Source organism: Adiantum capillus-veneris, chromosome 28 (genome assembly GCF_014529385.1).
Source record: "Adiantum capillus-veneris isolate H3 chromosome 28, ASM1452938v2, whole genome shotgun sequence".
Classification (NCBI taxonomy): Eukaryota; Viridiplantae; Streptophyta; class Polypodiopsida; order Polypodiales; family Pteridaceae; genus Adiantum; species Adiantum capillus-veneris.
This window is the reverse complement of record NC_140958.1, coordinates 122,223,675-122,242,827: the sequence shown is the minus strand read 5'-3', so window position 1 is coordinate 122,242,827 and position 19,153 is coordinate 122,223,675. Positions and strand designations below refer to the sequence as shown.

Sequence of the window (19,153 nt, the reverse complement as noted above, 5' to 3'; positions counted from 1 at the left end):
GGTCTGACTCGAGAACTTAAGAAGTATGTCAAATCCCAGGACCCTAAAACACTTGAGGAAGCCATAGTGAAAGCACATATTCATGATGACCCTGATGATAAGAAAACACATAATAGTAACGTTCCTGATAGTACACATAGTAACACACGCACTCATTACGGACACAATAAAAGAAAATTTATAGTTGCTAATTCAAATGCATCTACAAAACCCAAGGGATCCAGGGGTCCTCTCTCTCCTGAGGATTTTGATAAGGCCAAGAAAGAGAAGCTATGTTTTCAATGCTTAGGAAGAGGCCATGGCAAAAAGGATTGTCCCAAGGGGAAATCTGCTGCTCAAGGGAAGGAGAAAGCAGTGCACACGGTGCAACTACTGCCTCTCGAGTCTTCCTCAAAGTTCTCTATAGTGGAAGTAACACACACTGAGGTGGTGCATGAATGTTGTCTCACAGCTTCCATGTGGCAACAAACCTTTGGACCACATGAGTTAGTACGTATGCACAGATATCCGCAAGGGCACAAGGTGTGCGTCTTGGTAGATGACAGTGCTACGCACAATTTCATCAATTATGGATTAGTGAAAAAGCTCAAACTGCCTCAAACTCTGAGTACCCACCGCTACAAGGTAGCAATGATGCATGGACATGAAAGTGAAATATGGGATACTCAATGCGGAGCTGTTCCATTGGAAGTACAAGGGTACTCTACTTGTTTGGATTTTCAAGTTATGAACATGGAAAGGGCTGATGTGGTTCTTGGTAGGGAGTGTTTGCATATCCTAGGACCATCACTGAAGCGTAGCTATGAGCACAACAGTTTGATGTTTGATTCCCATGGCACACATGTGTTGTTGTTAAGAGCAAAGGATATACCATCATCACCCCACTGATTTGTACTGCCGAGCTTATGCAACTCGTTTCTGATAATGAAATAGAACAGGTTTTCTTGTGTTACTCACTGTCTCATTTTCTTTCTAACATTGAGTCTGTTGAACATTCCTCAACGCCGTATGCTTCTCTCTCCTCTATTCCACCAATTTCGACTAATTCTACACAAGCAAACGTTGCTAATCAGTTACAAAAATTGTTAAAGGAATTTCAAGATGTCTTTCCTAATGATTTGCCATCAGGTTTACCACCAACACGCTCAGTGCAACATGGCATCGACATGGCTGCAGGTTGTAAACCTGTTAGTAAACCACCTTACCGTGTGAGTTACTCAAAGGCTGCTGAGGTGGAACGTCAGCTTACTGACTACCTTAGCAGAGGGTTTATACAACCCAGCTCTTCACCATGGGCTTCGCCTATCCTTTTGGTGAAGAAAAAGGACGACAGTATGCGCATGTGCGTAGACTACCGGGGTTTAAATGCAGTTATAGTTAAGAACAAATACCCATTGCCAAGGGTAGATGAGTTGTTTGATAAGCTAACTCATGCTCGCATTTTTACAAAAATCGACTTGTGGTCAAGATATCACCAAGTCCGTATTCGGCTTGCCGATATACCTAAGACTGCATTCCAAACACGGTTTGGACATTACGAGTTTTTGGTGATGCCCTTTGGGTTAACCAATGCACCCGCGACATTCATGACACTAATGGATAGTGTCTTGAAACCATATTTGGGCAAATTTGTCATTGTGTTCCTCGATGACATTCTAGTTTATAGTGCTTTTGAAGAAGAGCACTTACAACATCTCAGGCAGGTGTTTGAGTTGTTATGTGCAGACAAGTTATATGCCAAGGAATCTAAATGTAATTTTCTCAAGCAAGAAATTCATTATTTAGGGCATGTTTTTTGAGCTAATGGCCTATACATGGATCAATCCAAAGTGGATACCATCCGGAAATGGCCATCTCCTAAAAATCTGGAAGAATTACAGATCTTTTTAGGCTTTGCAAGTTTTTACCGAAGGTTCATTAAAAACTATGCTCACATTGCTGTACCTATGATGGACCAACTAAAATGCAAAGGTAAGGCTTTTCAGTGGGGTTCCGCTCACCAACACAATTTCGAAACACTCAAAGACGCAGTAGCTACAACTCCTATACTAGATATTGTAGATCCTTTAAAACCATTTGTTTTGGAAACGGATGCCAGTGATCGTGCTATTGGAGCAGTCCTATTACAAGACGGACGGCCAATTGCATTTGAAAGTAAGAAGCTGGATGCAGCTCAGCAGAATTATTCTGCTTATGAACGCGAACTCTATGCAATAGTGTCTGCCTTAAAGACATGGCAGTACTATCTATATGCTGCTCAGTTCGAGATTGTGTTTGACCATGAAAGCATCAAATGGTTTACACAACAAACATATTTAAAGGGTCGAAAAGCCAGGTGGGCCAAGATCCTTCAGGAATATGACGCCAAGTTAAGGTATCGCAAAGTCCGATACAATGTAGTGGCAGACACTCTCAGTCGAATTCCAGAGATCAATTCGCTCTTGTTCACGGAACTTCGTAGTGAATTTTTAGAATCTCTCAAGGGAAAATATGAGCAAGATGCAACATATTCCAAAGTGTGGAGCCATGTTCAAAAGAGGGATCCTTCTCACTGCAATGCAGGTAGTGTACAGTTAACCTCCACACCTAGTTCTCCTTTATCAAGTGATGAACTACAGCGATGGAAGCATTTTACCATCGACAATGGGTACCTACTCCACAAGGGGAGAGTTTGTGTACCGACAGACACAGACATTCGGCGCCAAATTTTTATGAATGTCATGATAGTCCAAGTGCAGGGCACCCAGGGATTAGAAAAACTTATTCTCTCGTAAGATGACAGTTTTACTGGCCAGGCCTACATGGCTTTGTTCAAGCTTATGTTTTGCATTACAAAAAATGTCAAGTTAACAAAGCAGAGCTCCTAAAAGCAGGAGGACTCTTACATCCTTTGGAAATTCCCAATGGAAAATGGGAAAGTATCTCCATGGATCTCATTGTAGGTTTACCAACCACTATACAAGGTCATGACTCAGTATGGGTGGTCGTAGACAGGTTGACTAAACTATGTATGTTTATTCCGACCAAATCAACGGTTAAGACATCGTAACTAGCAAGGTTATTTGTGGACAATCTATACAAATTGTATGGGTTGCCAAGTAATATTGATAGTGACCGTGATCCCAAGTTTAACAGCCACTTCTGGAGAGCAGTATTTAAATGAATGGGTACACAACTCAACCTCAGTACAACTGATCATCTGGAAACAGATGGTCAAACGGAACGGGTTAACCAGGTGCTAGAGGATATGCTAAGAGCATACGTCAGCAAAAAACAGACAGACTGGGAAGAGTACTTACCTATTCTCGAGTTTGCCTACAACAGTTCTAAGCATGTCACAACAGGTTTTAGTCCTTTCATGCTCATGTAAGGGTTTCAACCTAGGTCACCAGTTACGGTGGGGTTGGCAACCGAAAAACTCAGGTTAAGGACTTTCTCCAAAACCACATGGATATTCTGAAACTTGCTCGTCAGAATATCCGACAAGCACAGGATCGGTATAAGAAATATGCTGATGAGAAACGTCCGCAAGTTACCTTCGAAGAAGGGGAGGAAGTATTTTTACGTGTACCAAAACATTCAGAAAGTTTGAAAACGGGACTGACACCTAAATTATCTCCCCGATATTGTGGGCCTTTCAAAATACTCAAGCGAGTTGGTGATCGTGCCTACACACTACTACTACCATCACATTCTCGCATTCATCCGGTGTTTCATGTAAGCCATCTACAAAAGCGGTTACATGGAGACGACAATGTCATTGACCAACAGGTTTTGGTCGATTACATTGAACCTCTTACTTTACCGCATGAACCTGAATGTGTTATGGATTATCATGAGTTGTGTACACGACATCATGTACGACAACAAGCCTTAATCAAGTGGAAAGACCGACTTGAAGAAGGTTCCACTTGGGAAAACATTAGTGTTCTTAAGGAGAAGTTTCACACTTTTGTTTTCGAGGACAAAAACTCTTCTTTAAGGGGGGAGTAATGTCAGGATAAGGGTCCTGTACCCTAAGAACTAGGATAGTCATAGACTACGGCCAAGGGTCGGGCTAGGCAGTGTGGATAGGGGATCCATCTAGGGCAAGGGGTTAGGAGCCCGCCTATATAAAGGGAGGTTGGGAGGAGGATCTCAAGTCTAGTTCCCTAGTTCTTACAGAGCGAATTTTTCCTTCAAGAGATTCAATACTTAGTTCATATTATCTCTCAAGATGGTATCCGTATGGATCCATTGAGTTGAAGGTAATGAAAGCATGGCCTTATCCAAGGAATCTACATGAGTTAAGAAGATTTATTGGTATGTGTGCATACTATAGACGCTTCAGATCCAAGTTCTCTCAAATAGCGGGACCATTACATGACTTAACAAAGAAGAATGTAAAGTACTCATGGACTGCTAAGGAGAAAAATGCTTCTGACAAGCTCAAAGAGAAGCTTACCTCCCATCCAATCCTTAAGATTTTGGATCTCTAAAAGCCATTTGAGGTCCAGTGTGATGCTTGTGGTGATTGTCTTGGAGCAGTCTTGCTTCAAGAAGGGCATGCCATAGAATATGATATCCGAAGGCTCAATGCCGATGAACAATTCTTGGGCATATATGAAAAAGAGCATTTATTTGTTCTACATGCTCTATACACATGGAAGCACTATATATTGGGGACTCCATTTACTTTTCAAATGGACCACCAAAGTCTCAAGTACTTCATGATGCAAATCAAGCTTTCCGACGAACAGATGAGGTGGGAAAATTTCCTTTCGCACTTGCTCACATTGCTGGTAAGCACAATCAAGTGGCCGATGCACTTTCACAGTGACCAAAAGTTAATGCGGTGTCTATAGAAACTCACAAGGATCTATCTTCTATGATAGATGAGTATGTTACTGACCTTGACCTTAAAGACATAATGTCAGCCCTTGCATTGGGGAAGAAAGAAGAACCATTCACCTTGCATGATGGTTATCTTCTCCATGGAAATAGGCTATGTGTTACTCATTCCCTTCGTGAGAAAGTCATGTATGAATCCCATGCTCCTCCCTATGCGGGGCATAGAGGCAGTCAACCTTCTCAAAGGGGAAAGGGGACAGTTGTCCCAAGGCTAGCATGCTTACTTGATATACACTCTCCATGTGACTGTCTAGTCTTGAAGGGGTCCAATGAGATTCCATCATGAGCTAAGAGAGGGGGTTGACCAAAGCAAGGAGGGGGCTAGCTTGGGGGGTATACTCCCCCCCCCAACAACAACACACACCACACACACACTCAAGTGTGTGAGGTGCAAAGTGCAAGAGCTCCATCTCCTTCTCCAAGCGTGTACAAAAGTTGAGAGACTATAGAAACACTCTTGGCTATGGAATACAAATCCAATCAAGAGCCATGCTCCAATGCTTAATCTTTCCATCTTCATTACTATGCTATTATGTATGCTAAGCAAGAAGAGTGATAATAAGTGAGGAACTATTTCTTTCTCCTATGAATGTTTCTTCTTCCTCTTCCCTACCCTCATTTCCCACTAGCTCTCTCCACCTTTGAAGGTGTTTGAGGCCTTGGCACTGAGATCGGGGATGGTTGATGCTTTCTACAAAGTCTATGTTATGCTCGTGATGCATGAAGCTTTCCAATTTCATTGCATCACCTAGGTCCCAAGGAACACAAAGATTGTATTGTACCAAGTCTCTCTTGATGGGAGAATTTGCAATACAAAATCCTATTGGAGGGGGGAACGGCTCCACATAGATCCATTCCTCGATTGTTTTCAAGTTCTCTAAACTCTCTCTCTTGCAAAAGTATTGTTCATGCCAAGTTAATTAAGTACTATGGCTATGTTGCTACCGCTAATTAAGTTCACCCTCTATGTTGTCAAAGTAGTCTCACAAAAATGCTCACTCTAATTCTCTTAATTCCACTATTCTCTATTTCCATTACAATGAGCTACAAGCCAAGACTCCCAAATTCATGTCCACAGCGCCATCAATGTTGCTTCGCTGGATGCCAACAAGGGGGGGCAACTGCTTGTATGAGGCTTAGAGCACTCTCTCTCTAAACGTTAAAAAGAAAAAAAGAGACCTCAAACTTCCCCTAATGAATGTGCCTTTGTATCTCAGATATTTATAATTTCTCTAAAGCAACACCCTCCATTATGGATCCAATCCTAAGTAGAAAGCTTAATCTCAAATGGAAGATATCTTGAAAGGCCAAGCAATGGGAATATAGATTCAATTGTATCTAGGCATATCCTCTTGCCATAAAAGCGAAATTGTCTCGTGTAGTTAATTCTCCAACAAGGTATTTGGACAGGTACAAAAGCTAAAGGCATTGGAGTGTCAAATGGAATTTTTCCTAGGTGTAAAATCCATGAGAATCTCTCATCCACATGTCTGTACATTGTAAATTTAATCTGTTGTTCAAAGTTGAGCTCCGAAAAGTCCGCAATGTAGATGTCTCCTTCCTTAATTGAAGATCTCTTTTACTTGAGGAATGTAACTTTATGGATGTACCTCTTTGGACATGCCTTAGGGGCACTCTATTATTGCATATCTGACTGGAAAGATGTAAAGATTTTTTTGGTCATCCTCACTCACCATCTGCAGTACCTTTGTCTATCAGCTTCATTGGAGTTATGAAAGATGTTTATGGTATGGCCACTGATGCTCCAAAAATGGAGGTCAAAAGATAGTCAAAAAGTCTTTAGATGGCAAAGATGGAGGCATCTTATTTTCTCCCTTTATGAGCCTTCAAGGATGTATTTGATTCTTAGTTTTCTCCCCTTTTTCCTTCTGATGTATTCCTTTGTATCTTCAACCCCTTTTGGTCTGATCTCTCCTAGTTAGGATGACCCCTATCCTTCCTTAAGGGTGATTGCAATTTTCTCTTCTTTCTAATTCATTTGAAGCGGTTCTTTTATTGAAAAAAAGAGATAGTATATACTAACCTCAATAACATATTAACACTTCATCTCTAGTGGCTAATGGAAGACGAAGAGTTAGTATATTATTAAGGTTAGTAGCCTCAAACAAAATGCCATTGGTGGCATTTTGCAACAGAGGAGTCAAAGCGAGGTCGCGATGAGTGACGGTTGCCCATGCCCGAGAGAGAAGCATGCTATCACGCCACCAACAAGTAGCCTTGGTATACCTTCGTAAGTTGGAATTGATTCTAGGAATTATAAGAGAGGATAAAATACTCACCAAAGAAAGAGAGAGAGAGAGAGAGAGAGAGAGAGAGAGATAGGAGCTCTCCCTCTTGTCTCGCTCCTTGGCTTTCTCTCGTTATGTCCCAAAAGTCAAAAGTTTTTACTATGTTAATAGTAGAAATAATGAAAATAGAACCTCATTTTTTTCTCAATTTTGAAGCGCTAGGTAAAACCCCCAGGTCAAGGACAACTAAAATGTGTAGAGCCACGTGAAAGCTATGGAGAGCGATTTCATGGTTGGAGTGGTGCAGAAGGTGCACTCACAAGTCCTCTTTTTAGCAAAATAGGTGTCTTCAATTGTGACACAGCACATAGATTTTCCGCTTCATTCGTGCGAACTTCAAGGCAAAAAACGACTTTAGAGTGTTAAGACCACACGTGAGCAAGAAAAGGGACAATAGTGATCAGGGTTGAACACAAGTTTCCACCAATGGGTCACTCCACGGCAGCTAATTTGGACCATCTACCCAAAACAATTTGTACATTTTTTACGGGGGGAATTCGTTCTACTACTGGCTACTCCTTATTTTTATTATTTTCTTTACTAGATTCTTTAGAATCTCATTTCCTCCTCCTTAGGAGGATATCTGTTTCCCTATAAATTTCAAAAGGACGAGGATCGGATTCGATCACAGATCTCGACCATTTATCACCTTCAGCATGCTCACGTAACTACTCAAGCTAATGATTGAAGCTGCCAGCAGTTGCCCTTTAATAAACTAAATAAAAAACCCCATGGCTCCAAAGCCTCAGCATCTGTCAGCTCCACAACTGCCTTAAGAACCCTGGCAGACGGTGTGTGGCACTCAACATTCGAATCTTCACACCACCTATTATTTTCTGCTCCGTCTACATCACCAAAGGTTTTTGTACATCACCCTCTGCACCATGTGCGCCTGCGCACATCCTCCCGCTCTTCCCTCTGCCTCACGTACTGAAGCCACAAGGGACCTCGCCTGCACACCCTCTGGACCCTCTGCGCCAGCGCGAGCTCATGCCTCTTCCCTCAGCCTCACGTACTGACGTCACAAGGCGCTAAGCTTTGCAAGCGCCACGACCAAGTGACACGACACCCCCCCCCACACACACACGCACACGCAGAGAAGATAGCCTTCACCCTTCCCTTTTCCTTTTTCACCTAATAGGGGATTTTTTTTTTTTCCAGCTGGGTACCCCTTACTTCCAGTGATTGTCCCTAGAACAACATAACCTTGAAATTTTGCTTGAAAAAATTACAAACCCAAGATTTGGTCCTTCTACTCACTTTACCTGCACAGTCTGCACTCCTATACATGAATTCCTTAACATTAACTCAATCCATGCAGGCAACGAGCTTCAAAACGCGAATTGAGGGGGGGAGAAGCAGGGTCCAAGCAGGGAGTGGTGATAGGGCAGGAATGTTCATCTTCTCAGCTCCTGGGCACGGACCCTCTGCTGTTGGCAGTGCTGCACGTGGGGCGACATGGGCCTCCTTTGCACGCCTCCTGTTGGCAAAGCTGGGCGGAGCCCATTGGGCCCTGGCAAGATGAAGGGCGTCAAACATGAAGGGGATGCCGCAGGGCCAACGAAAGCGCTTCTTGTACTCTTGCTCTTCCGTCGGCCCTAGTCTTTCTCTCGCTTCTTCGACCTTGTGCTGCCACTGCTGAACATAGAGGATCGCCTTCGTGACTCTACATTTCCATCATCATAACCCCTATTCTCTGCTACATCATGGTGATCAGTCATGTCGCTCAGCTCATCACGCATCTCCGCAGCATGAGAAAAGGAAGGGTCATGATCAGGATGATGATCAACATCTTCTGAGGGACTACTTGTTCCTTTCTTGATGTGGAAAAAATCCCGCTTCAAAGACCATCTCCTATCCTTTTCATGATGCTGGGGCGATGAAGACGATGAGACGGATGCAGGAGAATTAGGGGAGGAAACATCGAGGATGAGCTACAAGCCCAGACTCCCAAATTCATGTCCACAGCGCCACCGATGTTGCTTCGATGGATGCCAACAAGGGGGGGCAACTGCTTGCATCCCCTTCTCTTGAGCATTAGATTACTCTGATCAAGACTAGTAGTGCATAGTAGATCCTCTTCTAAAACCCCAATCCAGTAACCACCATCTCTACCTGAATGCTGTTGATTTCTGTCAATAGAACCAGAATAGTTATATTTATGAGGACTCTTATCAGAGTCTGCTACAGCGCCATCCGGCAACACATTCATGACTGCATGCAAATGATGAATATTGGGGGTAACTGGGTAAATACGGTCTTTTGTACAAGAATATGTGGTGGGCATGAGCATGCTAATTGATGCCACACTTTTTCATTGAGGGGAGAGACTGAGAAGTTTGGGAGAAGCAGGAGGATCATCACTAGGAAGCTCTGAGAGGTCAAACTCAAAATCCGAGTCATCAGAGTCGCACACAAGGGAAGAGGCCTAGCGTTGAAGATGCATGTCTGCTGATGCATGCATGTTAGCGTTAGCTAGCACAACAACACTAATCTGAGAGCTTGGACACATCAAAGATGCAACCATAGATACTGTGCTAATCCTAATTATGCTTAGTCAAGAAATTGAATGCTCAATCTTAATCAAGTGGCATAGACCACAGGCCAAGGAAAGGAAAGCAGATCAATGAGGCCCCTTTATTAAATGAAGGACCCGAAGCTGTGTTTAAAGGGTGTGAACAGCTCAAAGGATACTAGCTTGAGATGCAAGATTTGAAAGAGAGGGCCATGGCCTACCAAAATGACTCCCTTCACGCTTTACTTTTTGTGTACGAGGCCTATACATAACATTATGCTGGTCTATTTTTGTGTGAATGTCATCCATGATGAGCCGTGATTTATATATATCCTTCTTTTGGGCTATCCTCAGGACTAAATAACACATAGTATTAATGAGGGGGGGTAAGGGGATCGAGGGCAGAGAAGTACGCGCACGAAAATCGGAGAGGTTGCAGCCGTAGATGGGCACTTAAAAACTAAACCCGGCCACATACTAAATCCGGCCACAGATTAAACTCGGACAGCGCCTATATTTTAAATATAAAACCCCAAAAACTCGGGCCATGGGTACAACATGTACGCACGGGTGGGATGGTTACCTCATGCTTCACAATCTGGGCGACGAGGCCCTGGGTTCAAATCGAGTCGTCGCCCGGGTTCTTTTTCGCGTTGACTTGCCGCGCGTCCGGGTTTAATCTGCCTCGGGCTCCCCGCATCCACTTCCGCGCCGTCGATCCCCTTACCCCCCCCTCTTTAATGTTATGTGTCACTTAGTGTCGTGGTTGGGCTATAGACCTTTTGTGGGCGTGTGTGGACGTTTCTTAAGTCAATCTTTGCCTTGCTAAATTGTCAAACATGTGCTCCATTTGTGACCTTTCTCACGACCTTGGGCAATAATTTTACTTTGGGTACTCCATGGATACCATTGCGAGGGATTTCGCGCTTGCCTTGAAAAAATTAGGTAAATTTAGTGTAAACTAGTTTATGGCACCACCTTCAGGAGCAACACTATTTTCAGAACAATAGGTTGGAAGAGTGAGCTTGAGCCATAATCCCTCCTCCTTTTTTTATGGATAGTATAGATACCAAGAGATGCTTCAAATTTTAGCCCAAAAACCAATATGGTTTTGAGTTTGCCCTTTTTTTTATAGTTAGAAAATGTTTTAAGCAAGCCTCTAATGGTGATGACTCCAAGAGCTCTTCTCACGATGGAATCGTAGAAATGTAATATTATGAGTGCTAACCTTACATTTCTCTTTTTTGTAGCAGTTTGGGCATTTCGGCCCGACAGATACAAGCGTATACTTCCAAGCATCACTCAGCTGCAATCGGACCCATGTCCCCAGTCACGGTGTCGTGCCACTTTGCTTCCAAGATGAGAAAAATGACAAGAGAATGCAGAGTAAGCTTATTTGATGTCTATATGTTTATTGAGCAATGACTAGAGCTTGATAACAAGCAAGCTCAATGCTAAATGTATGCCTAATGTGGTGATTTGGCAATGCTTTGTTGGCAATAATTGAGCTCGATACTGGGTTGGTCGATAGTGTAGTCTAGTGAGCAATAAGTGCTCAAGGAGCACCTAGTCCAGAATGTCATCTCTTGTAGTGCATCGAAAGCGGGGTATGCTGCCGGAGTTGTGGATAGCATTATGGTGGTCGATATATATGCATAATGTGGTGGTTGGCAATAATGGAGCGGCGGCAATGTTTTGGTGGTTGTCTACACCAAGTTGATATTTATGCGGTTTTTGATGCACTTTGGAGAGCACCACTAAGTGCTAGAGAGGCTTCCCAGGCGGGATGCAGACTCTTGGATTGCTTTTTCATGTTAATTTTTTTATGGGCTTTGCATCTCAAATATAGTGAGAAGGAATGTCTTGGTTGATGTGTATGCCAAAATTGGTGTATTATTTGGGTTAAAGGGCCGCCCAAGGGGGTGTGGCCGCTTAAATTAAATCCTAAAGGTCCATCCAAGCTGGTAGTGTGGCCGCCCAAGGTTGAATTTGATGGCCGCCCAAGGGGCTTAGTGTGTGTGAAGAGAAGGGAAAATAAAGGTGGGTGATTGAGCAAAGCAGAGGGCAGGAAACGCATAGGAGAGAGGAAGATCTCACAACGAGCTCCACGCTGCTCGGATGACAACGACCATGAAGCGGAAAATGAAGAGCATGTAGGCTTGTATAGTGGGTTGATTGTGAATGAATCCAAAACAAAGGTTGCTTGTGAAAACAAACGATAAGGAGAAGCCATGCATTGTGTACAACAATGAGACACTTGAAGCTGTTGAGAGATTGAAGTACCGTGGCCTTGAGGTTCCGTCCAATTACAAGTGGCATGAATGTGCTATGCGTCGTTTGGAAGCGGGAAAGATAGCATATTATGCATTTGAGAACATGTGTAATGTGGAAAACATCAAGTGTTGGGTTCTCAAGAAGTACCTTTTTTATGCATTGGTGACATAGGTTCTTCTTTATGAAGTTGAAGTGTGGGGTAGAAGCATCTCAAAGTCTACTTGGAAAGAGTTTGAGAATGTCCAAAAGCGTTTTCTTACAAACTTTCTCTATATTAATACACAAATAGTTTCTCACAATTTGGCAATTTAAGTTATGTCATTAAAAAGAGGATGGGATGTAGGAGGGCCTCTTTATTTGCCATAAGCTTATGGAGGTGATTAACAATTTGACAAATAGGTGCATGCCATGTGTGCAGGAATGGTGGGTGTGTAAGAGAGGTATAAGAGTGATCAAAGGATGCACTTTCCTCCCAAAAACAGAGGTGGACGATTTTATGATTTTCGGTCTTCCATAACTCCCACATATGATCTCTAATTTGAGCGGAGATCATAGATCTGCAATCTACACGTCAAGCTCTTTCCATAGATATGTTACATTATCCGCTAGATTTTAATCTTCATTTTTTGGGGAGGAAACTTTGAATTCAAATAAACTAGCCGTTTTACCTGTTTGGATTCAAAAGTTTTCGATCCTTTGATTACTTTGTTAATACTAAAGGTTTTATGTCCTTAAACTGCCAAATAAAGAGGTCCTCTTAGACCTCATTCTCTTCCTAATGGTATTACAATACTCAATGCACTACACACATGTTTACTTTATTCCTAGGTGGTTGATGTGAATCTACATACACTTATATATTACAATATCCCAGTGTTCTCCTTTGCATAACCGTTCTGTAGCACATAAGAGAAAATTGACTACGCTTAATTTGGAGTAATAAATAGACATGCGATTCTTTTTTTAAAGTTTGTCCCAATGCCGTGACATTGGACCATTTTACAGACAGCTATAGAGATAATTAATAATCATATGCGCAATCCTTCTTTAAAAATTTTCCAATGCACTTTGGACTTTGTTTACGCCAATGCTAGATGCTTGATGTCAATCTTCATATGTTCTGTTATGTTCTATAGATGTTCTATAGCAACGGCCACCAACCAATAGCTGTTCTATAGCTACAACCAGAATTCTATTTGAGAGCCATTGTGCAAGCAATCTATAATCAGATGAACATCAACACATACAACTACTTAATAATCAGGATCGTCTTAGGCCTATTACATATCAAAATCGGGTATCCCTTTATGACGTATCGAAATATTTCAAATAAAACCCCCACGACCAAGTGAATTTCCTTTGGTCTCTATTATATTCGTTTCTACATCAGATTCTTTCGAATCTCATCCTTTTCTCTAAGGGAGACATTAGCAAAGGGTTGTAATGATGGCTGCAATAATTCTTCAACTAGGGTTGCTCCATGTCCAGATGCATTCAGAGCTAGCTCATCCATATTATCTCCTTTGCAAGGCATGTCTTTTTGCCTACTTTTGAAGTATCTCAGAATCTAAATAACACCCACTAGAGCCATGGTGACCTGCAAGACCACTCCAAGAATGCTTAGGGTCTGAGGAAGCTAGCTAGAACAACTGTAACATTTAATGGCCTAAAAACTTGTGTGTAGCGGAAATTAGCATGAACATAGTGGGCATTTCATTAGAATAGATTCCTAATGAGAATTACAAGAGTGCTTGGGTGGAGAGAGCAACAAAAAACATAACACCTAAAAAGAGAGAGAAATTAAGCTATTGACAACAGTTGAGGACCGGATTTGCATGGAGCCGGTCCCCCCTCCAAAAGGCTTTGTATTATGGTTTCTTCCATCAAGAGAGACATTGTACAATACAATTCTTTGTGTTCCTTCATGACTAGCTAGTGCAATGAAGATGAAAGCTTCATGCACTAAGCAAAACACTTATCAAACACAACATTATTTGTCTCCGGTCTCAGACCCAAGACCTCACACACCTTCGAAGATGGTGAGAGCTAGCAGGGTATGAGAGTAGATTGAGAGGAAGAAGGAGTAGTCTTACGAGAAAGATGTACATCTCCTCACATAATCACTCATATTAGCATAGCTTAGCTTAGTAATTAGCATGGTAGAGGAGATGAGCATACATTGAAGCTTGGCGCTTGGTTGGATTTGCATCACAAAGCCAAGAGTTGTTGGTGTAGGCCTCCCTTCTCAGAAGCTTGGAGTAGGTGGTAAGCTTTCAATTAAAGCTTGAGAAGGAGAGAGAGAGAGAGTCTTCTTTTCTTCACACATGAGATTGTGTGTGTGTGTGTGTGTGTGTGTGTGTGTGTGTGTGTGTGTGATAATGCCTTGCAAAAATCAACCCCCTCTCTCTCTTGGTCGACCCCTATTGCTATTTGCTCATGCTATCCTCTCATTGGACCTCCCTAAGGCTAGCCAATGACAATTAAGCAGCATAAGTGAGAGCCTTCTGACATGTGTCCCCCTTTCCCCTTTTGTGAGAGCTTTAGGTAATTTAATAGTTCAACTAAACTCTCATTGGACCCCTTTGCCTCCTGGCCAATAGGAATCAGGCAAGCCATTGGGCTGCTAAATGCTCATTGGACCCCTTGGGAGACTGTCCAATAGTCTTCTAGAGGACTTAATTTTCATTGGTTCTTTTATTTAGTGTTTTTTAAATTAATTAAACTAGATTTACTCTAGCCTAATTCTCATTGGTCCACCTCCAAGGCCATCCAATAGGAATTGGGTACACCTTGTGGGCATCTGGCTTAGGGAGCTGACATGTGTCCCTCATTCCCTTTGTGTAAAGGGAGCTTGTGTGTGTGTGTGTGTGTGTGTGTGTGTGACTTTCTCTCTCATCCCCTACAAGCAAGGCTCGCCCCCTCCTAAGTAGGGATTTGTAAAGACTTTTTTTGACACACAGAAAGTATCCAATTCCCCCATGGTTGCATTGACCTTTGGACACAACCTTTGAATTTTGGAACCTTAGCATTTTGGAAGTCTTAATGGGCTGAACCTTGGAGTCTTTTTAGCCCATTGTTGCACATGGCTCTTTTGCAGATGGCCCCCCCTTTGGATCCCTATTTTCCCTCCTTTGGATCCCAACTGTGGCCGGTCTGCTAGCTTAACCACCAATATTCTAGCTTTTTCTCCCCTGGCACTTCCCCATATTAAATTATCAGTTTAACGTGAGAAAATCATTTAGGAGAATTAGATATTGATTGTTATGACAACAACAATATTTTATTTAGCATACCCAGTATTCTTATTAGCATACCTCGTATGCTAGTTAGCTTACAATATGCTAGTTTGAAAACCTTATATTTTATGCTAATTAGAATAATAAGTATGCTAGTTAGCATACCCAATATTCTTATTAGCATACCTGGTATGCTAGTTTGTAAACCTTAGATTCTGTGCTTGCTTAGGGTCTAAGGAAGCTAACTAGCATATCGGGAATGCTATTTAGCACACCTGCTATTAAGCATGCTCAGTATGCTAATTGTATGCTAATTAGCATACTTGGTATGGTGGTTAGCATACAATATGCTTTTATGCAGACATAAAAAGTATGCTAGTTAGCATACCCAGTGTTCTAATTAGCATAATTGGTATGCTAGTTAGCATACAATATGCTAGTTTGCAAACCTTATATCATGTGCTAGCTTCGGGTATGAGTAAGCTAGTTAGCATACCCAATATGCTAATTAGCACAACTAGACCATACACTTGAGTAAGGCTGGTTTCCTAAGCATAACTATGAAGATAGTTGTGACAACCTATTAGATTGCCTCTATGATAAATTACGTGTTTTAGTGCGAGACTATGGTAAGGCCTTTGCACAAGTCCTTCGACTAAACAATGTGCTTAATGTATTTTTCATCGATTAAAATTGCCAAATTGTGGGTAGTTTGAGGCAATAGGAAATCCTTCAAATCTTGGCCTAACAGTTGGCATTTAATGTATTTCTCAACTATTTAGAGCCATTTTATGTTCTTGTAAGACTTGAAGCTACACGAAAAGTGAAACACAAGTTACCTCATTCGAGGTGGCCAACTATCAGATCGTGCGATAAGTAAGTGATATTTTCTCTTCAAAATTGAGAATGGAGTGACTGGACACATTGGAATTTGTATATTATCATGGGAATGGCACGTTCCCAGGATTGTGCATACTCCCCCACACGAGGAAACTTGCAATTTGTTTTTTCTTTGAAACACAAAAATGGGACTACAGAACAACAATAGCAACATCTCTAAAAAACTTTTGCAACACTAACCTGGACTAGCTAACTGAATGTTTGCATCACATTATACCAAAATGAACGTGGATGCTCGCCTCCGAAAGGCACAACAACCACATTGTCACGTGAATGACGAGAGCAGATCACAATGTAGATAATTCTTCCACATGCTTATATTTATTTTTGGTTATGCATAATTATAGAGAATTTGTCAATGAGTCCACTCTTGTAAAGCAACTTAATTCAAATAGAGTTGTCTTTTTCGTGGTTTCTATGTTACAATTAACAGTTTACAGTTTGTTCCAACTCCTATTTCATATGCATACTACTGGCAAGCCTTCATGTTTATTCATTTCACCTGAAGAGTCCCTTCTTCCCACCTGCGCGGTTGATGTTCCATGTGAAGCTATCTAACACTAATAATAAAAGGCGTGAGGTGGGGTTTCCAACCCTTAAGCTGCTGTTAACCTTGCCCAAAGGTAGTCACCCTGCACCAGCAACACGGAGCCATATGGAGCACAGCACGTTGCTTGCAATTTTTAGAAACAAGAAGCTGCGGATAGCTTTGGCATCGGTTGCACTCCTCCGCCCCTCATCGCCAAATGGACCTAGATCCCTCATTGCCTCCCCCAACACTTGGCGACCCTTCGCGACTTTTGTCCCCACGACGAGCGTCCGGCTTGCAGTGCGAGTTTGCAGGCTCTGTCAGATTCGTAAACAACAGCCGGTACCACCTATTCCTACATCTGCTCCTATACATCAGTGATGATATTGCTCTACACTAACTCAATCGCAACGCAGCTAAGAAAGCCGCTTTCAAAACGCAACTTGAGGGGTCCGAGACGAGAAGCAGGCGCCAATTAGCAGGGAGTGGCGGTAGGGCAGGAATGCTCGTCTTCCCAGCTCCTGGGCGCGGATCCTCTGCTTCTGGTAGTGCTGCGCGTGGGGCGACATGGGCCTCCTAATTTGCACACCTCCCGAAGCTCCTGATTTTGCAGGAGAGATGGACGGCGCTGGCCGTGAAGGGGACGCCGCAGGGCTGACGAGAGCACTGCGGCCCTGGCCTTTCCCTCGCTTCTTCATTGTGCTGCTGCTGCTGGACAATATGGAGGATCGCCTGGGTGACTCTACACTTCCATCCTCAAAAACCTTAATCTCTGTGTGGCTCCGCTCATCAAGCATCGCCACAGCATGATTAGAGGCACAGGCATGCTCATCATGATCTACTTCTTTTGAGGGACTAATTGCTCCTTTCTTGAAAAAAACCCGCTTGAAAGACCATCTCCTGCTCTCCATTTTATGATGCGGGGGCGAGGAAGAGGCTGATGCGGATGACACGGATGCAGGGGAAGCGGGGGAGGAAGCATCGACAGAGGATGAGCTATGTGCCCAGACTCTCAAGTTCACATCTTTAGCGCCGATGTTGCCTCGATGGACCCCAACGAGGGGGGGCAACTGCTCAAGTTCCCTTCTCTCTGGCATTACCGACGTCAGGTAACTTCTCTTAGGGCTCTGATCAGGACTAGTGCTCATCAAACCAGTGCAAAGTACGTCCTCTTCTAAAGCCCCAATCCAACAACCACGATAGGTATATTTAGGAGGACTGTTATCAGAGTCTGCTATGGTGCCATTGTGCGACACCATATCAATACATGCATGCAAATGATGATTATTGGGGCTACCTGTGTAAATATGGTGTTCTGCACAAGATATAGTGGGCATGATCATGCTAATTGATGCTGCACTTTCCCAATGAGGAGAGAGAGTGATAAGCTTGGGAGAAGCAAGAGGCTGATCATGACTAGAAACCTGTGAGAGGTCAAACTCAAAATCCGAGTCGTGATCAGATTGGCAGACGAGGGAGGAGGGAGCACTTACAGCCAACGCCTGCGGTTCAAGATGCATACCTGCTGATGTATTCGTGGTAACTAGCTAGACTGAGAGCTTGAACACTTAAAAAATTCTCAATCAACCTTTTGAATGCTCAACGAAGGAAAGCAAATCAGTGAAAGCTTGAAGAGAGGAAAGACGAAGGAAAGCAAATCAGTGAAAGCTTGAAGAGAGGAAAGTATGTTGCAGTGAGAGAGGAGAGAGTGGAGCTGAAGGCCCCTCTAAGAGATGAAATGGTGAAGGACCAAAGCTGTATTTAAGGTGAGTGAAGACATGGAAGCATGAAATTAGCTTGAGATACAAGATTTGAAGGAGGGGGCCATAGGCTATTGTTCAACGCCCCTTCACGCTTTACTTTTTTGCGGGTCTATTTTTGCGTGAATGTCACCCATGACGATAGGCCTAAGTGCTTTCACAAACCATTTTCATAAGTAGTCCTTAGAGCCCCGTCCCACCCACCATCTGCAGCGGTTATAGCAGCTCAGATTCTCAAAAAATAGCCGTCACACCAATCCTCTTGTAGGACTTATGGGACATGAAGAAAACTAGTATATGATCCGCGTGTTGTTGCGGTGGCCACAAGAAAACCTATCTTTTTGGCGTCCACATTAAGTATCCAATTTTTTTAATGTCAAGCTCCCACACCCTTCTCTCCATGATGACATCACTAACGCCATAATACCATCCATGGAGTAGATAACCTCCACCCATCCCCACAACTCTCTCTCCATGTTTTGAGTTCAAGTCTTATCCGGTAAAGCTTTGAGGTCTTTTTGGAATGCTCTTTTGACATTAAGAGATTTCCCTCTTCTTCTTTTCTCCCTTAATGTTGCATGGAATCTCTCTCTCTCTCTCTCTCTCTCTCTCACATAGGATAGCACACAATATGAAGCACCACTCACGCCAAGAGTGCACGGTTGGTGCTGAGAGTGCAAGGCTCAACTCCTCGTGTAGCATGGATGACCCATGTGAGCAGCAGCCAAGCTCACATAGGA

General features: G+C 42.9%; 2 pseudogenes; both read right to left on the bottom strand.

Annotated features, from left to right (window-relative positions):
* Nucleotides 1-8,390: 8,390 nt before the first annotated feature.
* LOC147421216 (uncharacterized) lies at nucleotides 8,391-13,522 on the bottom strand (annotated as a pseudogene).
* A 3,575-nt stretch (nucleotides 13,523-17,097) lies between these two features.
* LOC147421215 (uncharacterized) lies at nucleotides 17,098-18,435 on the bottom strand (annotated as a pseudogene).
* Nucleotides 18,436-19,153: the final 718 nt, after the last annotated feature.